Here is a 16,459-nt window from a genome sequence, read left to right as displayed (position 1 = left end):
AAACCCTAAAATACTCAAATAAGATGCTCATAACAAAATAGAGGCAAAGTCTAAAGCTTTATACCTCAACAAGAAGCTCCCTACTCATATTTGCTCGGATCTAGAAGCTTGGACTCCAACTCCTTCTTTTTCAAGGCCTCCTCTTCTCTTCAAAACCACACAAAAACTCTCAACGCTTAAACACACACATACACACACAAGCTCTAGAACGAGGTTAGGGCTCTCTTAGAGTTTTCTCTCTGGGAGTGGTGGCTAGGAATGAGGCCATCATATCCATTATATAGGGGACTCACCCTAAATTAGGCTTTGCACTCTGGGCCTAGTACGCCCAGCGTACTAGGTGGTCTCTGCGCCACATGCACGATGACGAGTACGCTAAGCGTACACCTCAGGCACGCCTCGCGTACTCGTTTTTCACTCTTTTTATAATAAGGGCCAAAATAGACAATAACTCAAAAGATCAAGGTTCACAAGATATACCTGGACTCGGGATGTTACATCCATTCTCTATAACTTGACTTTTAACTTCCATATGTCATCCTCTCTCCTTAATGGTAAACTGAGATACATGACATTAAAAAGAGATACGTAAGACAATAATGTCTCGTGAGCTACGTGGGTTTGTGACCCAAAACATTTAACACATTTTTACTAAAAACATTTCATCTTTGTGTACATAGTTTTAGACCACAAAACATTTTCAAGAATTTTCAAGGAAAAATCATTTCATACATGTCATGTCATAATCATCATTTCTTATCTTATCATTTCATTAGCTTCTTTTCCATTTCCATTTTTCCATTAAGGGTAATTTCGGTATTAAACCGTTACCATTTTTATACTTAGGGCCTAGCAATATCCCCAAGTCTATATCAAGGTGGGAAGAACAAAATCAGTCCACCAAGGCATCATTTCCGTTAGGACATCTATCTTGCGAAGGGGAGGCACCACCCCGATAGATTCCTTTATATCCCGTTACGGGAACATCATGGCTCGAGAAATATATTCTTTTTATTACTTTCCATTTCTTCCATTCTAATCATTACTTTACATTTTTTTCTATTTTTTTCATTACTTTCCATTTCTTTTCGTTCTATTCATTACGTTGCGTTTCTTTCCATTCTTTCCGTTCTTTTCATTACTTTCCATGATTTACATATTTCATACATTAGTATCAAAATACTCGTTTAAAAAGCAAAGCATCTATATTTCAAAACATTTAAAACACGTTAACAAAACATTTGTTTTTCTAAGACTTTCTTTCCTTTAAAAACATTCTTGCCTTCAAGGCGTTCTTTCAAAATAATTATTTCCAAAAACATTTAACACTTTGTTTTCAAAATTATTCATATATCAAATATTGCATTTCGTTATCATAAAATCATTTTGCCATGTACCCCAAAGTGGGAAAAATGCCAACACATACTCACCTCAATCACACGTAGATTAGCTAATGCTCTTCTAGTTCCTTTCCCTAGATCAATCCTCTTCAAACACTACCTACACCATATATGGACATAACTCACTAAAATGAACAAAATACCCCTCATAGCTTCCATTACTAAATTTTATTGTTTCAAATTATTCCTCATGCAAAAATAAGAATGTTGGCGAAAACCATGCGTAAATCCGAGTCTGTATACAAAAGTTATGAAGAAAACAAGAAAACCTCTATCATGGATTTACGCGGGTCGTGTCAATTAAAGCATGCATTTACACGGACCGTGTTCTCATGTCTACACACACAAAACTCGATTTTTCTCAAAATAACATTATACTTTGCATAGTTGTTGAAGACCCTTTTCCAAATCACTTTGTACCATTTGTTTAGTTCCTCACACATGGTTAGGAGGTGTTTTATCATTCAAAAACACTTCACTTAATCCATAAGTGCTCATTGAACTCCTTTTTAAAAACACACAGGTTCTCAAATTCGATAGGAAGGGTTAAGTAGCCAATTGTTCGGTTGAACATTCAAAACTCATAAGGATTTTTTCCCTAATTTATTGAACACTCATATTAAAGTTGTCATGCATATAAAACCACCATTAATCTCAATGAAAATGCCCAATCTAAACATGGAATCCTAAATTCCATTCCATGTTCCAAAATTGCCCTTGGGTCATAACAATAATTGGAGCTATATATTTTCTAACATTCCTTCATGTTTATATTTTAATTCCATATCTAAAGTATCAATTCATATCCATGAATTTCATTCACCTCTTAGATGTCAATTAACATGTAGTTATCCCTAGATTTCCTAAAATGCCCTTATGGCTAATTATTCCATAAATTCAACTATAGATCACTCAAGCCTTCATCTTCTTGGATTCAAATCAAATTATTAGTATCAACTCATGTTTATGAGTATCATATACTCATCAAATGCTCACATTCCAATAATCTCATTGTTTTCATCTCAATTTCTCACATAACATCTAAAACCCATGTTTATACTTGATCCTACCATCATTGATGAATTTGAGCATTCTAATTGGATTTGTTACTATCAAATATCATCCAGGACATAGAATCTAATCCCATTTCATTATCAATTGCCATATTCTAAATTTGGGTTTTCTAGGGTTCATGAGGGTTTTGACCCAAATCCTCAAATTCATCAATGGAATGATTAGATTGAGGTTGGGATCATCAAAACAACTCAAAAGAGGTTCAAAAACCAAATCCTAATCAAGGAATCATACTAATTTAAACATTGAGGGTTAGACCTACTTCACAAATTTGAATTCTAAGCTAAAGGATGAGAAGATTTTTACCTTTCAAGCCTTGATTCATTCTCTCATTTGTTTGGTTGTTTCATTCTTCACTTGGATCGAACCCTAGATAAGAAGGAGAAGAAAATCTCCATTTGAAGCTCTCTAGCATGCTTAATACGTAATTGGAAGAGAAAGAAGGGAGTGTTCATCTTATTTCCCACTTGTTCACATTTGGCCCCTCAAGTTTACTTGTTTTGGCCAATACCCACCAAACTTCATTATTTATGATTTTAACTTAAATTTGGCATGCTAAGCTCTTCCCCATCCATTATATAACTTTTTTAGTCCTTTCCAATAACTAAGTCAACCCTTTTGGTCTACTCACATTGCTAATTTGACACTTTTGCCCCTTTAACTTCTAAAATGTTATTATTTTCCTTTCTAAACTTCCAAACTTCATATTAACTAATAATATGATTATCACTTGATTATTTAACTATATAAATCATTTTTCATTTCTTTACTTTATTAATTTACGAACCCGGTCTTAAATTTTAGGATGTTACAATTATCTACCCCTTAAAAGGATTTCGTCCCTAGAATCTCATCATGAACCTTCTCATTGGAATTTCATCCCATCACTTTTCAATTTCTTTGATGGTCGTATCTCCTTGATCATTTGATCACAATTTTAATTTGTTTTAATAATTAATAATACATCATTAAGGTTTATTAACCCTCTTGGACACTTTTACCATTTTGTCCCTTTTTAAACTTTTGACAACATCATGCAATAAGGTTATCAACCTTACATCAACATTTGTCTATTTCCTTATTTAGGTATTCCATATTGCCAAGGCATACCCTTTCATACCCAAGAACACCACTATTATTTCTTTATTTTCTATACTTATCATTCTCAACACATTACACTTAATTATGCCCTTAAGCATAAAACCATCCTTTAAACTCTCATGCAATTATGATATATCACTTTAGCTCCTACTAATACCTCTACCTTTCTTCCCAAAGTCCTTACTTTAAAGTCATAAGAATGACACTTTACACTCAACCTGTAACACCCAAAGTTTTGAAGGCCAAGAAAGGAAAGAAAAACCCTAATTTTAAGGGGAGACTCGGCAAGTCCAATGAGGAACTCGGCGAGTCCGAGCGGGATCCAGGTCGAGGTGTAAGTGACCAACTCGGCGAGTCTGTTCTGTGCGTGGAAAACCCTAAATCCGGGACTTTGGGCGCTATTTAAGCTCCTTATTCTCTCCATTAGGGTTCCTTAGAGCCTCCCTCATTCAAAAAGCAAACCCTAAGCCTCCATTGTGCTCATTCAAGCTTTTAGCCATTTTGAGTGATTTAAAGGAAGAAGAAGAAGTGGGAATCATTGAAGCATCAAGGAGTGGCCTTGGATCCAAAGATTGGGGAACCCTTCTGAGATATTGAAGATATTAAGTCGTTTCTCTCCTTTAGATCTTCTTTGGTTATGAGTTTTGGGGCTTTTAAGCCATGTTTAAGATCAATCTCGAGCTTGAAGTCCAGATCTGTGGTTGCGACCTCAGATCCATGCTTGTTTTGGTTTAGAATCCCATAAAGCATCAGCCCTTGAGTCGATTATGGAGCTTTCTTGCCTTAAACCCTAGTTTATGGTGTATTTTGCCTAGATCTCCTTCTCTACACGTAAAGTTTGCAACTTTACGTGAGGAATAGGCTTGGGAAGGGTGGATATACAGATTTGAGTCCCTGCATGACTCAAAAATCCTCTGCATGTATGAAGGACCGGATGGACTCGGCGAGTCCTTTGAGTGGACTCGGCGAGTAGCTGGAAGATGAGGAGGAACTCGACGAGTGGGATGAACAGCTCGTCGAGTCGGATGAAGTTGGGCATGAACTCGGCGAGTTGGAAGAAGATTGCCTTGTACTCGGCGAGTCTGTTCTCGGACTCAGCGAGTCAGTTCATGAAACCCCAAACCCTTCGAGTTTAGACTCGAATCAGTGAGTCGATTAGAGACTCGGTGAGTTGGACAGGTCAGGACACAGAAATCGGTAGACTCGGCGAGTCATGGACTGACTCGGCGAGTAGAGTCGCGAGTGGAAGGACTCTGAACTTATGAACTCGGCGAGTCAGTAGGGTGACTCGACGGGTAGGGTTGACCTGGAAGGTTGACTTTGACCAGGACTTTGAATTTGACCAGAGTTGACTTGGTTGTCTTTCGGGGGTCAATTAGACTCAGTGTTACATTGTTATTGGTAGCTCGGGGAGCCGGTGGAGCAAGAGTTCAAAGAGTTGCCGGGCAGCGGCTAGTGGGATCATCAGCAAGTTCAGCCAGTGTAGGTGAGTTTCCCTTTGTATGAATGGGTCTACGACCACAATGTCGGCCCATGTAGTTATGAGTAGAAGACCCGGGGGTTAGCCCTAGGCACAGTATGCTAGTATGATATTCGGGACGAGGTCCAATGATAGAGGGCGAGTGCCAAAGGAATGGTTTATGTGATAGTTAATACTTGTTGTCTGTGTGATACTTGTATGTGCCTGGTAGGGAGATGAGTGTGGGCGAGGTCCCGTATCTCACCAATAGCAGAGTGTGGATGGTGTTCCACATCTCAGTAGCAGCAGATCAGGGGCGAGGCCCAAGTTAGGGAAGGAGTGAGGGTGGGCTGGGCCCATACCTCACTATCAGCAGGAGTATGGACGGGGTTCCATGACTCATCAGTAGCAGGACAAGGGCGGGGCCCAGAGATAGGCGAGGCCTTAGGACAAGATCCGTTAGTATGTGTTTAAATTATGTGTTGTGATGTGATATGTTTACGTGCTATTATATGTTAGTGGGCGAGGCCCTGTGACAGGTGAGGCCTAAGTGAAACAGATCTGTATCCGAGCGGGGCTCGAAGCCAGGCGGGGCCTGGAACGGCGGGGCCGTTGTAGCGGGCGAGGCCCGAGGTAGGGGGAGAGGCCCAGGTTAGCGGGCGTGGCCCAGTATGTGCAGTATGTGGTTATGCATGGTATGTGGTAGGGTGGGGAACTCACTAAGCTTCGTGCTTACGGTTTTCAGTTTTGGTTTCAGGTACTTCTGGTAGCGGAGGGAAGAGCTCGGGGTGATCGCATGGCACACACCATAGTTTAGACAGCCTGGGAATGTTTACTCTGATAACGAACATGTATTTTGGAAACTAATACTTTGTTTATGTTTTTGAAATGATTAATTTGCTTAAAGTAATGTCTTATTAAAAGAAATTTTTAGTCTTGAATTTTGGGACGTTACACAACCATGAATGCAAGTCAATTTATACAGTCCATAAAAATAATTCAATCATGTATATTATTCATTGTGTACTACCTTTATACCAACATGTACTATACTATCCAAGTCTATATATATTTCCCATAAAATGTCCCTATCCTTCTTCATTCACTTTAACTTACATTTCAAACAAATATCTCATCATAAGTTAGCACATTTATTAGGTCCACAAGTCTAATCATATCATGCAAGAAGTTCTAAATCACTTGGTGTTGCTTCAACTCAACTCTCAAAAATTTTCTTGGTTCCAAATTGTCTCGTCGCTTGTAACTTGGTTCTTCCCAGCTATCTACCCCTTAAAAGAAATGAGAGCATTTATTTTAAGGTTAAAACACAAGATGATCCTCATCATGTTGCAAGATATTCTGTATATTTCTTCATGGAAACTAGTTGCCTCACATATACTCCTTATGGACCTCGGATCCCACTTCTACCTTTCCCATTGATTGCATATAGCTTTCATCATGGTTTCATCATTCGTGTATCCTTCAACATTGTTGCTCAAGTACTCAACTCTTCCATTCAATACTTTTTCTGTTTAACTTCTCAAGTATCATCATGCTTTACTTTTTTTCTATTTCTTGTCCCTTTTTATGAATATACAATGCCAACTTTTATATCAATTGATTTTCGCGTCCTTTGGTTATAGTTCGAGTGGCCCATAGTGCTCTAAGGCAAAGTCCCATCTTGTATATTTACTCATAATAAAAGCTCCCATTATCAAAAGTCTATCTACTCCTTGCCTGGTTGTTGATCCCAATTAATAGCAATACTCAAACCTAGTACTAAACCTTACTTAAGTGTGCTTGGTCCGCATCATTAGGTTGCAACACTTGGTAGCTCTAAATATTTTATCCTTGGTTTGTTTGTGTCACTTATAGTTTCAAGCATCACACATTGTTCTTACTCAACTTCCAGTGGGTTATGATCTCTTGAACATCGCATCATCACACTTTTGTATCCTTCTTACCATCTACCCCTTAAAAGAAATGAGTGAATTTATTTTAAGGTCCAAATTACCCTATGATTCTTATGCGACAGTAGTTCTTCTTTCTGACTCATTCATGGAAATTTCAAAAATGTCCTTTGCTCATTATTTTCTTCTTTATAGCCCTTTTCAACAAAATTCAAGTGTTTATTCTTGTCTGCACATTGTTAGTACTATAAAATTCTTGATGTTCTATTTTCCTTCTTATATATTCCATCATGTGAAATCGCCTTCCTACTTTATCGATCATATAACACCTTCCAGATACTTCTCCTTCATCGTCAAGCTATCACACCTTAGAGCCTTATTTCTTCTGACGCCCTCATCCCATTCTCCACGTAATCTTGACTTTCTATTACTAATCTCAGAACTTGTAAGTAGAGCTTACAAAGTTCCTCCTATTATGTTGTTCATCATGGTAGTCTAGTACCATAGGGTAAGGTACTCTCATCGTCTTAACATTGTTACTTCTTAGTTTCCGTTATTTGCATAATTCTAGACAGTCTTCATATTGTTTGTCTTCCTTCAGGCTCGAGAAATACCTTCATATATTTCAAACTATCCTTTTTTGTTTCCTTGTGGCAACTTCACTTACCAATCTAGTGCATTAGTTTAATGCACCATTGATCACCTTTACTAGTGTCTAATTTCACAAGGACACCACCTCCATGACCACCATCACACTCGACATCTAATATTGTTGTCATCTAGTCGCCAACTCCTTAGGATCCCAAAAGATCATATTGAGTCAATATTATCATGCTCATTCCCAAAGCTCTCTCGGTCGCGCTTCCGTGTACCATCTCACTTTCATCATCATATCACCCTTTCGCTAACTTAGCCATTGGCTCGCCTTCCCGTGTCAACAATCACATCAAATAATTATCTTTCATCAAGGATGGAATTTATGATTCCATTCCATTCCTTTCTCAATCAACTTACTTGTAACTTGAATTTATCACTCTTAAGTTGTAACATAAGCTCGTCCCTAATTACCATCTCCAACTAATTTTCTTAATCATAAATTTGGAGTTCCAGTTTTTTCTCCCATTTTAGACTTTTTCTAAAAGTCAACTATGTCCCTTTTGAGTTAAATGTTTGTTAACAATTTAAATAGCTCAATTCAATTCATTCCTTGGCGTTTCTTACTCATTAAAATGATACTAAAAGGGCATAAAGTCAATTTTAGCCATATATCCAATGTATCCCAAACAATTTCTCATTTTCACAGTAGCTGTTTGACTTTGACAGAAACGTTAAAGCTGTCAAAATTTTCCATTATACATTAACAAGCATTAAATTCCTCCATGACTCTTATTTAATACAAGGCACGCGTTCATTAAGACCCTAACTCACCCGAATCATTACCATATTTCACAAAACCCTTTCATGTTTCCACCAAGTTCATGTATGTATCATGTGTGTATAATAGTACAGGACCTATATTATTATACCCACATCATACATAACCAACCTTGACTTCCACTAAAAGGTTCTGATCCATTGGTTTAGATTTTCCATACACTACTTTTACTTCTATTATTCACTATAACAACACTCATTGTAGCATTCTTTGACTTCATCTACTCATATTAAAAATGTCACAAGCATCTAACTATGGCAATTCTCATCATCATTCATTCTATGACTTTACTCTCTACACCCAACGTACTTGGTGAGTATGCATACTTGGTGAGTACGCTCCGCATACTCGACCAAACTCCAATTCTTATGATCTTCAATTAGCCATAGCTCCTTCATCTTAAGTCCATTTTCAATGAACTTTATATCCACGAAAATGTGACGAGAAGCCCTACACTTCTATGCACTCACCTTCGCCTAAGAACTTCCCGAACAAAAACTTAAAATTCATAAAGGACCGAGTTATCAAATTACAATTAAACCCTTGGGCTCCGAAACACAAACATTCAGATTACTTAATTTATAACTCCCCATCCAAAAAGGGCCAACACCCTCCTTCCCCAAGGCCCTAAGCCTTATGATAATTGGGCCACGACACCGAATAATGAAACGATTCGAAACTAAGTGTTACATGGGCTTTTGATTAATTTAATCAAAATCATGGCTTGTCTTAAAGGTATGGGAGACAAACTAGATTTAGGGACATAAGTGCTTAACTAGTTAAGGACTTGTGTGTAATAGATGTGCTTTTAAGAAAGGCTTTCATCCCTTTTTTTCTCTAGCTAGAAAAAACGTAACATGCATTGCAGTATGCATTCTCTCTCAGTTTTGGTCATTTCTTAAAGATATTACTTGCTTTCATACTCCCTTGAAGTTCATACTTTGGTTGTAATTTCTCCATCTTCTTCTTTGGTGCTTGTTTTCTTTCCAAACTTTGCAAGAAGATTCTTGGTGGGTTATAAACTTGTTGTATGTTATTCAAATTATCAAGTCTTCCGTTGCTAAATCTCTTGTTTTTTAAACTAATTTTTGAATAAAAAACCAATAGTGAATGTTTTGCTGGAAATACTTTTTAAAGTTTTTGAAACTCTTGTTTTTGGTAGCATTTATGTAAACTCTTATATTATTCCCAATATTTTAAATATTAAATGTTTATAAAAAGTGTGGGTTGTTACATTATTTATGTGATTGACCTCTCATATAAGCTCTGGAGTGGGTGATGTGGTTCGCTTAAATGGTGCAGTGTACCATATTTTTCACAATTACTCGTGCTTATTCAAGCCCTTCCTTTATATTTCATGTTCTATTACAATACTTAGTTATAATTCCATTTGAACATCCAACATAACATTACCACCCAATTAGAATATAACAATATCATGCATCAAGTCACCATGAGACATAATCTTTATTTAATCATAACTTATTAATGTAACGGATTTCCTCGCATTAGTTCTATAGTACATAAAAGGTGTTTCTTCTCCAATTAAGTATATCGATAAAAGAGAATATAAAAGTATATAGTTATACATATATGTTGGTTTTCACAACCTTTGTCGTTGTGATTTTGGATATATGGTTGCATGTTTTTTAAGCTCAAGCTATATAAGGTAGAAATATGTAAAACTTGCCACATCCATATATTTAAGGATAAATTAAGAGTGTACTTTATGATTATCTGTATGATGTTTCAAAGAAGAATTAGAGGTTGGAAGGTTAATTACAAAGTGAAGAATATTCATAAGGTTTTTTTCATAGTCGTAGAAGTTAGGAAGTACATAGAATAGTGAAAATCTTGAGCATCTAATTCAATTGATATTGATAAATAATCATCCAAACATGAAAGTTGTTGGTGATTTTGTATCACTAATATTATTTAAGTGTAATGTCGTTAATTTGTTAATCAATGTCACCTTCATAAAGATTAAACAGGTTAGGTGTAACGACCCAATTTTTACAAAGAACATTTTCAATTTTGAATAATTAAACACATTTTCCAATATCAAGAGATCCAGGAATAACTGTTTTCAAAACATAAGTCAAATACAAATTTTATTCCAAACATCAGAGTGTCCCATAAAATGCCCGAGAGAGTGCACGCCGCGCCATTAAGCCTTGCCCTTGCCTTTGGGCTCAGATGTACCTGAAACAAATCCACAGACTGTAAGCTAATGCTTAGTGAGTTCCCCAGAGCATACTCACAAACAACCCACATACAACATATCATACTAGCTAAAACAGCTATACATATCACATAAGTCATGCATACAACAGATAAGGATGTCGTGGGCTCGTCCCCAGGGTCTTACTCCAGGATGCCATGGGATCCCCACATGGTCTTACACCTAAGTGCCATGAGCTCTCCCATGGTCTTTGATAGGAAAGCCATAGGCTCTCCTCATGGTCTTACAATCCAAGTGTCATGGGCTCTCCCATGGTCTTCCATACAAACATACCACACATACTGCTAACATACTTCCTAGCTCATACCAACTATCATGCCAAATAATATAATTTCATCTAGGACACTAAATATCAAGAAATGGGCCGACCTTGGTGCCTTAGACCCATTAGTATGGTGAGGAGACTCACCTCAGACTGAAGAATCCGAAACTGCTCTCCTAACTGTCTGTAACCTCCCGTGATAAATAATAATATTAAACCATGTTAGGACATCACATAATCAAAGGGGAAAACCCAAACCCCAAATCCTTCCATGAAAAAAAATATCCTTTCTTTGCTAATGGGCCCAAAGTCTATGTCTAAAAATCATTAATGGGCCTCTTGGCCCAATAAGACCCAATCATAACACCAATGGCCCAAACAGATAAAATGACCTATTATTCTCAAAATGTAACCAAGTCCAAAAACCAAATGAGGCCCAATAGTCCAAAAGCCCAAAACAGATCCAAGCCCATCTGTGATGTGTACGCTTAGCGTACCACCCTGGTACGTGCAGCGTACGAGGGCTCGGGGACTTATGCACAACGTACACTGGTTTACGCCCAACGTACTAACAAATTAAGCACTTTTTCCATTAAGTGCTTAATACTTGATTCTTTTACGTCCAAAAGTCAGATCTAAGCCTATTAAGACGACCTAAGGCATAAAGTTGGCAACTTTATGCCTTTGCATGTCCCATATGCTCCCAACACCCGCATTAAGACCTTTTTAAAGCTCTTAACCCGTGCATGAGGTTAAAACACCCCCTAAGACTCTATTTTTATGTTGAAAAAGGACTAAGGGACCTCAGATCTGCCATTTCCATCATCTGGAGCTGCTTAACTCACAAGAGGAGGTCCAAAATCAACCAAAGGGACAAAACTAGAAAGCCCTAGCTAGATCTAGTGATTAAGATGGAAAGGTGCAAGCTTTATACCTCCAGAAGCTCCTCAAGGTTGACAATATGCAGATTCTTGAAGCCAAATGCCACTCCAATCTTCCTTGACAGCTTCTTTTTTCTTGGATGAACACTAAAAGGACCAAAAATGCACTCTTAAAGCTCAAAACGAACTCACAAAAATTATTAGGGTTTTCAAAGGCGTTTGAAGGTGAATGAGGATGTTAAGGGTGAGGCTCAAAGGAGTTAAGGGTGTTTATATAGGTCTCAAGTCTGGATTTTAGGGTTTGAACATCCTGGCACGTACGCCTAACGTACGTGCTGCCCCTCCGTGATCCTCCTCGCTAAGTACGCTAAGCGTACTCATAAGTACGCCCATCGTACTTAAGAGTCTCTTATGATATATTAAAAATACTTAAAGGGCTACAAGGTCATAGCTGATTTGGAGTGTTACATTAGGGGACGGTACGAAGTGCACATTTGTTTAAGTTTGTCTTGGTGAAAAGCACACTACTATTTAAGGACGAAACCTCTAAACTTATGGGGGTCCTGGGGCAGCGCCCCTAGGAGCGGGTCCAAAGGGCAAAGCCCTTGGTTGGGTTCGAGCTGTCATATTAAAAATGCATCAGAAATATGATTTTTGGGAAATGAACCCGGTTTTGTGATCCATATTCTAGATCCGTTTTAAGTTAGTTTATGATTGTTTATGGTAGTTTATGTGACAGTTTTGGACAGGAAGTTACATTCTTGTAACTGTCATATTCTAGTTTTAAGATATGAAGTTGGTTTCCTATTATATGATCATTTTTGAAATCAGTTTGGTACACAAATTATCATATCATATTATGTATTCTCTCTTTTAAGAACAATGAGTTTTATCATATTAAATATTTTCGGATGTACCTCGAAATGTTTTAATTTGAAAGTATTTCACAACTCTCATTGATCCAAACATTTTATTACCCCTAAAGCTCTAACAAAGTGAAACAAAAGATCTTAAATGATATATATTTAGGATTTTTAAACTTGTGTTACTTGATTGTCAGCAAAAGATCTACTACTACTTGGTGATGTTCCTCTCTTATACCTCTTTAAAATGTCGTTTATATTGGTAGGGTTGCATACTTGTCATGTGTTTTGAAATTTGAATTTTTTTGGAAGAAAATTATAGGAGATAAACAATTAATTTTTTCATCTCCAATTTGTTGTTGAAAACGTGCAAAAGCTCAAAACTAGTTGTAAATATGTGACTACACATGCAAATCACATTTCATCTAAATACTTTTCATGCTTGATTATATTTCATTGTCCTTCATTTTATTTTTAGATTCAATTAACTAAGCAAACTAAGCAGTGATTCTTATTCAACCCAAGATACCTTTAATAGCAACCATGAGTCTGTTAAATCGTGACCTGTGTTCACAGTTCACACACTACAAGAATAAAGGTGGATGTCGTCGCTAAAAATGTCGCCACTAATGCCTATCGACCCTGATCCGCGTCAAAATATGAGGTGAAACCTTATCCGTTGATTTTGTCTCTAATCCAAGGACTGTAAATCGATAACGTATATACCAATAGTGGCGACGGGTCGCCGCTAATACTCGAAAATTTTGACTGCCAAAGTTTCCCCTCCAAAGGTGTCGCCGATAATACTCAAAAATTTGACCATCAAAATTTCCCTCCAAAGGTGTCGCTGCTAATACTCTATCTGTCGCTGCTAAAAGTCGTCGTCGCTGATTCTCTTCGTAGATATAATCCCCTTCAGCTCATTCATTCCTCTTTTGTGAACTCGTTTCTCTTCACCACTCCGGCAACAGCTCCTTATTTTTTGTTTTTCTTCTCACTATGGGACATACTTGTTGGTATTTGTGTGTTTGTGTTTGTGTTTGTGTTTGTATGTGTATTATGTATGTATTTGTGTATTAGTATGTGTATCATGTATGTATATGTGTTTTTGTATATATATGTATATGTGTTTTGTATGTGTATTATTTATGTATTTGTGTACGTATGTATGTGTTTTTGGTTATATGTTTTTATAACGTCTTTATATTTTTATAGCAGTTTTTTATAATTTTATAACATTTGTTTTGTATATGGAAGGAATGTTTTCAAAAACTAAAAAAAGAGAAAACTACAATTAGCGGCGACACTTTTAGTGACGACAGATAGTATTAACCTTGACAGGGCATTAGTGGCGACGGTAAACATTAGCGGCGACAATTGGAACATTAGAGTCGAGCCAACAACGACGATCTATTAGCAGCGACAAGTTACCGCTAAAAGTATTAACGGTGACATTTGGGACCTTTAGCAGCAATGCAAGTCGCTACTACCTTTTTGTACGTTTGTCAACTTGTTTTATTTATTTTGGTAATATCTGTAGACATTCGATTATTAAAAAGTATTTATTATTAATTTTAATACAATCGATGGTTTATCAGTAAAAAGATATAGTAAAGTTTTGTTTTTGTTGAGATTAATCTTTTGGGGTTTAGTGAGAAACATGTGATAAAGATTCTTATTACCAAAAAGGGACTCCATTTTTTGGGATGTTAAGAATGTCTGCCACTGAAAATGTGTTTTACCCGTTGTTGCATGCTTTCTTATCATTCCCTCCCAACGGTCAAATCCCAACTTTATAAAACACACACTCTCTTTTAAAGCTATATATATATTTTTTATACTTATATAAGCATTTGATGAAATGGTTGAAAGTATTCAAAAATATAAACTACAAACATAAGAATTAAAAGGTTTAAAAACTCTAAAAAAACTCAAATTTAGATTTTAAATTATGAAGTTTTAAAAATTTTAAAAAAATTGTTGCCAAAAACGCCCAATGTATCAAAATAATTTAATATTTTTTTCACACAATATTTTTAATTTGTAAGATTGTGCCATATGTTTCATATAATATGTCTTCTGTAATTATATACATTAATAAGTATTAGGTAACAAATGATCTAGAAATTATTTACCAAATAAAAACTATAAAATAAAAGTAAATATCAACAATGTATTAAGTATTGCTTGATTTTCTTTTTCAATGTGAACATGTAAAGTTCAATATAACTCCATGGAAACTTGAAATAAAGAAAAGCATAAAGGAATGGACACGATTTTTAAATAATTACTTCAAAACAGTTCAAATAAAAAAAAATTGCTGCGAAGTCATAAAAAGATGAAATTAACTTAAATTAATGTACCGAGGTTATGAAAAAGTAGCAATAATTTAAAAAAAGGAATTATGGGTGAGGTGAGGCCGAGCCCACGAAATTGATTAAATAATATTATCACATCTAAAAATTTTAATCGTAAAAAACAAAAGCTCGGTGAATTAGATATTAACATTAACATCTTTATAAACACATAAATTATATTATTATTATTTTATTTTTCATTTCAACTGAATTATAAAGACCGAGATGCTTAATATTATTCGTTGTAAATTGTTCACATCCTCGTATCGTTTCAATATTGACAATTCATGTTAAATGGTTTTATTAAAATTAAATGAAGATGATCCGATTAATGTGGTTATAAAACTAAGGAATAATAGTAATATTATCGGTTAGCGTTAGAAATTTTGCAATATTTTAAAATAACTTACGGTAAAGTTATATCTTTTTTTATAGAAAATAACAAGATACCGGGTTAAACTTTGAAAAAAACTTTTTTTTTTGCCGGCTTCACATATTTATTCGATATCTTCCATTAATTTGTTCAAAACATTAGAACTATTAATTCAAGAAATTAATAAGTTGTAGCTTATTTGTTAATGATAGGGTAGTGTTAAAAAAATATAATATTTTGATTTGATTTCCTGTTATTTTTATTTTTACTTTTTTTAAAATATGAATTTTCTCTTTAATTAAACCAAAATATTGGAATTTTCTAACAATAGTTCTTATATTATTGATAACTTTTGTTAAGGACGCGTTTAGCACGAAACTTTTAAAAGCTTTTTGGGAGATTTTAAGTTAGCTTTTAGTTTAAACAAAAAGCCTTGAATCCATAAGCCACTTCAAGTAGCATTTAGTTTTTCAAAGTTTTTTTGCTTTTAGTTTTTAACAAATTTTACATATATAAAAGCTAACATCTATTTTTACCAAACAATCCTATATAAATAAAAGTTGTAGCTTCCAACTATTTTTTCTAAACAAGCCCAACATAGTTATGCCTTCTATAGTTTGGTTATACCATTTAGTAATTATCATAAAAAACTATTTTTATAAATGTAAATTTGAAAATTCACATCAAAATGATGCAACTCATATTGTTGACGGATTGTTGTTTTTTCATAACTTTTATTACATAAAACACATGTTTGCTAGCTTTCAGGTTGATTCCAACGTAGATGTAATGTATAGAACTATCATTATCAATATATATGTAGTAGCCTTGACCACATACAATAATATTATAGTCAAAGTTTCTTATCCCCACATGATCCGGTTGAAATGACATTTCACAACAAAAATAAGGCAACCGATAGAAAACGAAACCCCAATTAGGCTATTATTCGTGAAGTCTCAAGTAAAATCATAACTTTTAATAGACAACTAACATACTTTTAATTAATCTTAGAAGTTTCAAGACTCCTTTAATCGAGCAAAAATATAGAACAACGTAACAAACACACTTTAAATTAAAATGAAGCATGTGAATAATTGGA

The sequence above is a fragment of the Lactuca serriola genome, chromosome 2, assembly GCF_051521515.1.
Source record: "Lactuca serriola cultivar US96UC23 chromosome 2, Lser_US96UC23_V15, whole genome shotgun sequence".
Lineage (NCBI taxonomy): Eukaryota > Viridiplantae > Streptophyta > Magnoliopsida > Asterales > Asteraceae > Lactuca > Lactuca serriola.
The sequence above is the reverse complement of the archived record's forward strand: the minus strand, read 5'-3'. Positions refer to the sequence as shown.